Source organism: Aplidium turbinatum, chromosome 8, assembly GCF_918807975.1.
Source record: "Aplidium turbinatum chromosome 8, kaAplTurb1.1, whole genome shotgun sequence".
NCBI lineage: Eukaryota > Metazoa > Chordata > Ascidiacea > Aplousobranchia > Polyclinidae > Aplidium > Aplidium turbinatum.
In genome coordinates, this window is record NC_137479.1 from 11,845,123 (window position 1) to 11,852,915 (window position 7,793).

The following is a 7,793-nucleotide window of genomic DNA, read 5'->3' on the forward strand; positions in this document are numbered from 1 at the left end:
ATGTTAAAACGATGTAAAAACGGCAATTATAATTAGGCTACAGTACGGTACCCGATAATTTCCTTTCAAAATTTTCAAAAACTTGCCGAATAGGGCACTCGCCGAAAAAGGCTCTCGCCGAATAGGGAACTCACCGAATCGGACTCGCCGAATAGTAGCAGACCCACAGGTTACGAGTTTTTCCTTGTTGTTGTGGCGATCGTTTTATTTGTTACTTGGCATAAGTCATTGTTACATTTGTTAGGTTTACAATGGGATTTATTAATCAATAAAATACGATCTTTCCATTGCCCCCCTCAAAAACCTTTTTTGAAAAATTGTAAACTGCTCATGATATCGCTATAAATTATGACAGCTCTATAAAATACTTGGAAATAAGTTTTATTTAAAAAGTGCACTTAGTAAAGTAGCAGTTTTAACGTTCTGCAAATTGACACATTTACTTCATTCTATTCGAGGAAAGCTACACCCCCTGCCAATTCCCAATAATAAAAGCAACCTTTTTCAATTACTCAAAATTTTGCATTTTGAATTATTTTCCAATTTCGATTGGAGTGTAGGCTACTGTCATCTACTTCATGCATTAATTTCTACTTTGTTATCTACTTCATGCAGTGATATTGCGTGAACAGCAAAAACAGATTTTTGTTTCAACTATATCGCAACTGCTTGATCTATTTTTGCAAGCAATGAAACAACTTCATTAATGCTTCCAAACGTGGTCTGCATTGTTAAAATATACTTATCGTTACCTTCCACCACCTGCGAAGCGGAGCGACCGTTTAGTGCACTCAGGCGCATAAAAACCTACTTGCGATCTACCATGATGCAACAGCGATTGAACCACGTCCTAATTTTAAATGTTTATCAAGCTGAAGCTTCACGGTTACCACTTGACCAGTTGATTAACAGTTGGATTGACAGAGCTGCTGTTCGCAAAAATACTTTTGCCAAATGTTAAGTGTCAGAGCAGCAACTTAACAATAAAATTTACGACATACCTCCTGTGCTTTGTTTTAAAGTTGCTTTGTAAATTATCGAGCTACAAATCAGGTGTGAAAAGACAATTGCATCCACGAAACACGCTTAGTAAAAATCAAACAAAAATATGCAGTTTGAAAGTTTTTAGGTTGCCATATTGTGCTATCCGCCACCCCGTGCAAAAACAAAAGTCGGCGCCTATGGTTAGGGCTAAGGATTAAAATGTTACGATTAGGATTTTTTCACTGCTCAGAAGTTTAAAATTTTCCAAAGTACTGGTACAAATTTTTGGTTTAACAGCTTTACACTTCTATTAAACTAGGGAAAAATTCTTTATCTAGCAACACTTTTGTGGGAAAAATAGCCATAAAATTAGAAAAATAATACTTGCAAAAAACATTTATGAATTTTAGTAAAGCAGCAAATATATATTCAACTGAGACATTAAGTATTGACCAGTGTTGTACGCGTCAATGAAATAAATTGACAGCGTCAGTGCTAATTTCTAGCGCTATTTTAGCCAGGGTCTCACAAAACGGAAGTATTTCAACCAAGTGTAAGCTAACAATAGCTATAAATAAAAAACAGGTTTTATGTTTTGATTTTTGAGACTGTATTGTAATTAGCTGCTTTAGCTTATTAGTTACTTCTTTGTAGAAACACAAGCATTTCAAAACGATTGTCTGACAATCTGCTGCGTTAGAGACGCATAATGTCCTTTCCAAGCGAAATGCGTTCCACAACAACGCTGAATGGTATTGGTGTGTTGTATTTCAAAAACAAGTCTTGAAAACGTTTACTCAGAAAGATACCATAGCCTATCACTGCTCCAAGTGTGCTGTGATGGCTTAGCATATATATAAATCTTATTTTAACGAGGTCCACTGCACCAACATCGCTCTTTTCAGGGGCATAGAGCTCTTGAAATGAAGTTTCTTCAACCTCCGCGATGACATTCATTGATTTTTCGCTTTCTCTCTCTGATCACTCGATTTCGATACTGCTCACGATATGAGTGATCACCATTTGGCGAACTTCTTCCGCTTGTATTTCAGGGAGCCATTCCAACCAACGCGAAAGCTGGTAAATCTAATGAGTTGCGCTGGCCAGAATACATTTATGAAACTCTATTCTCTATAAACTGTATTCTATGAAACTCTCATTGTAAAACGAGATTTTCCACGAAAACAAAAATGACGCATAGCTAGGGATGGGCAAAATAGAAGAGTAAGCTATTCTAGAATTATTCTAGAATGATTTTTCGAATTTAGAATACCTATTCTAGAATAATTTTTAGAATTTAGAATACCGTACCTATTCTAGAATAATTTTTTTTTAATGTCAGAAAAAGTTAAAAAGCTTTGTTTTTATTCTGGTTTTATTGAAGACACATAATGGAAAGTGGCAACTAAACGAAAAGCAATAGTAACTGCCTAGGAGAGCAAGTCTTTGTGGCAGTGAAGAATGCTCTTCTAAATGCTCGCCAGTGAGCCGCAATCGCAGTTTTGATGCTGTTAATCCAGCACTCGAGAAGAGTCTTTCTGAGGATGCAGAAGTGGCTAAATACTTCCTTGCAAGATCAAACAACAGCGGAAACTTTCTTGATTTTTGTTCCACCATTCAATTGCATTGCTATATGGCACTTTTGCCTTAACCCTTTCAGTGCGTGTACCCGGTGTTACCGGGTATAGCAACATGTCGGTGAAATGCGTGTACCCGGTAATACCGGGTAGTCAGTTAAAACCTTGTTAAAGCTAGTTATTGACTTGCACGCGCCAGCTTGGCTTGTTTCTATGCACTAGAAGTTATTTGTAGCTGTTTAAAAACGTCAAACTTTAAAATGTCGGGGAGCAATGTGCGAGGTAGTCGGTTCAATACGGAGGAAGCGGTAGGTCAGACTTTTGCTGGCACAGACAGCCAGGACATTTTTGATATTGCTGATAGAGAAGTTTCGTTTCCGCATGTTAACTATGGCAGCCCGGGAAGTGATGGGGAATGTGATTTGAATGATTTTTATGATTTACATCTTGACGATAGATCCATGGATGTGTCTCCTGATTATGATGAAGAGGGTGGCCGTCGTCGTCGTGTGAGCCTCTGGGGCCGAGGGTCTATCCTTTTACCACCCCAGATTTACGATGCTCCCGGACTACACTGGAAGACTACTAGAGAGCAGCCAGTCTTTGGTTTCATCATCCATGACATGCAGACCTTCCACTCCATTAGATGGCTTGAAGATGGAACAGTCATTGATGATGTGGTCTGCGGTCTGTTCCTCGGCACCACAGTCACAGGAGGAGGAAGAGGCCATTCCCCGTTGGCGCATGGTTGAGCGGAAAAGACCGACGCCGTACGAAGACGGTTGAGGCTCACCCATGCCTGTCTTGGTAGCCTAGGCCGACGGGGTGTGTGTAGGCGTCGGGGCTGAACGAATAGAGTCTGGTGGCGCTTGACTTCCATTCAGAACTCTAGTTATGGGCAGCCCAAGTAGCCGCATTGATGGTCCGCCCAAGTTTGCCCTGACTGTCCAAGCCAGCCAGGCCTGCAGGCAGATAAAGATTGTTTTAGGGTTTACCACATAAAATTGGATTATTCGGTAGCTGCACCCAGGGCCCGATTTAGCTGATGGGGGGCCGTGGGCACTTTTAGATCGGGGGGCCCCCGTGCAAAAATTGTTTTAGCTCCGTCGGCTCGAAAAACCACCTCTACGTATGTAGCCTACAGTAGCAGTAATCCAGCACTGCACAGCATTTTTCAGAAACTTCAAAGGCCGAAAAAAAATATTAACACAAAGTACATTTTTTCTACGTCGGGGGTCCCTTCAAAAGGGGGGCCCGGGGTACCTGCACCCTCTGCCCCCTCCCTAAATCCGGGCGTGGCTGCACCTGATGAAAAAACAGAGATTCATTAGACGTAGCCTAAAGCCTACGAGTAAACGTCCAAATTATGCTCTCACCAAACTCAACAGCCTGAAGTTTGTACTGTGAAAGAAAGCAAAAACATTTATTGAAAAGCATTAGCCTATGTGATAGAAGACTACATTCACTATGTAACCTACAAACTATAACTATTTTTCAATGTATCTTTCATTTTTTACATGATATTCTATGGTTCTTTTTGTCCGTTTTGTGTATTTTTATCCATTTTCAGTAAACAACAAGACATTCCAACAACATTTTACTAGAAAAAACTTTTTTTTACAGATTTTCTAAAAATCGAAGCATCTAAAATGGCTGCCACGAAGTCACGTGACAATCTATCTGCGTAAAATTTTAAATTTTTCCTTTTTTTATTAGTTCAACCTATCTTTAAATCTAAAACATAAAAGAAACTTTCAAAAAGCTCTAAGAGGAGCTCATTTTTTTCACATTCATTATGAAATGAATATTTTTTTCTAATTTTTTTTTTTTTACTTTATTACTTTTTTTACCAGTTTCATTTTTTAAATGTTATTCAGTAATTGATTTTGTTCGTTTTGTGTATCTTTATTCATATTTAGTAAGCAAAAAGACTTTCTAACTACATTTCATTACAAAAAAAACGTATTCTTCACAAATTTCACAAAAATGAAAAAATCCAAAATGGCTGCCATGACGTCACGTGACAATCTAACTGCGCAAAACTCTAAAATTTTGCCTGTTTTTATTAGTCCAACCTTTTTTCAAATCTAATACACAAAAAAAAATTTTCAAAAAAGCTCTTGTAGTACTTTTTGTACATTCATTTGAAAATGCATACTTTTTCCTAAAAAAGGGCTTAGCACAGGGACTAGACATACCTATAGCAGCGAAAGGGTTAAGGTAGGATCGGTTTTCTATGGCAACTCAAAGTTGTTCGTTGTCATGGTTACTTGATGCTGAAGTATTTGTCGCCTCAATACCGGAGCTCAATAGATCATCCATTTCATTGGATTGCTGCATTGTTGCGGAAATTATGACACTAGGTGTAGCGGTAGCCGATAGCCTCACCCAGAGTTGAACTGTGTTCCATGTTTTGTATGTACGATATAAATAGATGCAAATCCACAGCACAATGATCTTCCGACGTCTACAAACCGCACTGGTAAAGAGAGCTGGCTAGCTGTCGTTGAGCCGAATGTAATTAATCGGCAAAAAATCGATAAAAAAATTTGGTAGTCTGAAAGGTGGATATTTTCATTTCGGTTTGTAAAATTCGATTCGAAATGTCATTTCAATTTGAATAATTAGATATTCGGATTGTAACTATTCGATATTCTATATTGCCCCAGTCCTCAAAATTAGCGTCGGCACACGGCAATTGCCGTGGTAAATGCCGCCGCAAACGTCATAATGGCCATTCTGCTACGGCAATAAAAATGCCGTCGCAAAATGAGCACACAAAATTAATTACCGTATTTTACGGACCATAAGGCGCACTTTAAATTCTTTTTTTTCCTCATAAATTGATCGTGCGCCTTATGGTCCGATGCGCCTTATGGTCCGATGCGCCTTATGTATGGATCAAGTGCGGTAGTGCTTTATTGCCTACACTCAAAACCAGTACCGATATACTATTATATGTGGTCCGGTGCGCCTTATGGTCCGGTGCGCCTTATGTATGAACAAAAAACTAATCAAAGCAATTTATTGACAGTGCGCCTTATAGTCCGGTGCGCCTTATGGTCCGTAAAATACGGTAGGACAAAAATTGTTCAAAATTTTTTCCTGTTTGATTTACTCGCAGCGGGAGTTTAATCAGCAGAAACATCGTACCAAGACCTCACCTCGGACTAGTTTACTTGCTGTGAACACTCACACAGTCTTCGAATTAGCATATTTTTACTTCGCAAAAATGTTGACGAGGCCAAACGGCAAAAGTTGAAATTGCCTCGGCAATTGCTGTGAACGTTTATTACGAAAAAATTATACCAAAACATGTGAAACGAGAAGAGAAAAAAATACTCGAATAGTCTATCACGACCGCATTTGTTGTGATGTAATAAGAACTATGTGGCAGGAACTAGTGGTGCGGTACTGATGAACCCAGCCTAATGGGCAAAACACGTGTCTATCGCTGAGTTCCTGCTACACTCGACTGCCAAGAAACACAATACCAAAAGTAGTGATAAAGCGAGCTACGCGATACGCACGCTGTTACGGTGATTCACGTTAAATAAGTCATTGGGGGGGGGAAAGTAAGTTCATTTTGGGTTGATTCAACGTTCGAGTCAGCACAAATCAATTTAATTTTCCCGGCGGGTTATATCGCGCTACAACAATGCCCAATAAGCAATTTACGTTTGTTTTACATTAATTCGACATCTAGCGACGTTGAATTATCATGAAATAACGTTAATTGCTCAATCAGGTACCGGTTGTTACTGCCAATTTTCTTAAGTTAAGCCCTCTGCGTTCATTTGTGACTCGTTTGTTAATATTTGGATTTTTTCTCTTTTGCCGACCACTGTACTAAAAAAGCCACCTGTTTTTGTTTCTCTTTTATATTGTTTGGCCTCTTTCGCATCTGCGTTTGGCACCTGTGGTCTGTTTTCGTTAAATCAGTAACTTATTAGTCGACGATACAACGTCAGTTTTCATTGAATTATACAACCATTATGACCTATTCGTTTTTCAATAATTGTCAATCCTTGAGAAAGGGAATTCGTAAATTGTACTGTAAATCGATTTATTTCATTCTACAAAATTGCTTTTCTCTGGACGGTCGCAAATTAAGAAATCTCAAAGTTACCTGTGTTTAAAAGATTGTCTAAAAAAGCACATTAAAAGAACACGTGAAAACCAATTCAAATTCATGTGTCGTGTTGTTGGAAGCAATCTAGACAGAAGAAACTGACCAGGCAGTTCAATAGAGCAAAGGTCAACGACAAACAAAATACGTCACTGTAACGTAGCAATCAAATAGACAAAGCGGACGTTACATTCAGTTTTTAGACATTTCAATCAAGAAAGTCGTCGTTGTTGACAGTGAGCGAAGTTGAATGCCAAGAAAATGGCAACAAATTCTGTAAAGGCGACAGACGTGGCAGATAAATCAAATGCCGAAGAATCAACAAATCCAGAACCCCAAACATCAAAGGTGACAACAAGACCACAATCAAAAATGCTCTACCAAGCAGAAAATGGCAGTCTGCACCCAAGCGACAGCACCAGCAAAGTTTCCAGCAAAAGCCGCTCCTCTACAATGAGCGCTAAAATTAAGAAGGCGGTAATATTAGCTCGATTGGAATCACAAAAAAGGATCTGCGAGTTGGAACAAGAGCAAGCGAAAGCAAGGGCAGAATTTGAAACAATGGTCCTAAAACAAAGTCAGCTACGTGAAGAACAAGAAAGAAAATTCCTGCAACAAGTCCAGGAAGCTAAACTAAAGGCAGAGCTCCAAGAGACAATTGCCCAACTTTCGGAAGAATCGGAAGAAGATGCTGGTGAGCGCTATAAAATGTCTAAAGACAATGTTGATATAAACGGACAATTTCAATCGAATTTAGCAACTAATGTAAACAATAATTCTGTGTATCCTATGTTATCCCAATTAACGTTGAGTGGCGTAGAAGCCAGGTCTAACATTCACGAATCTATTGTCGTTTCAAACAAAATTAATCCTTCACAAACAGTAACAAATAAATCGTTTGTGAGACATGAGCCGAGTACGTCGTATGCCCAGACCCCTGTACTAAATCAAATAAACAATAATCAATCAGTAAACTCGAAACAAATTCCAAATATTACTATCAACCCGTCCCCACTGTTGTCTGTAGAACCCCCAATCTTTGATGGAAATTCTGCTGAATACTGTGGTTTTCTAGACGCATTTGATACGTTAATTGATTGTAA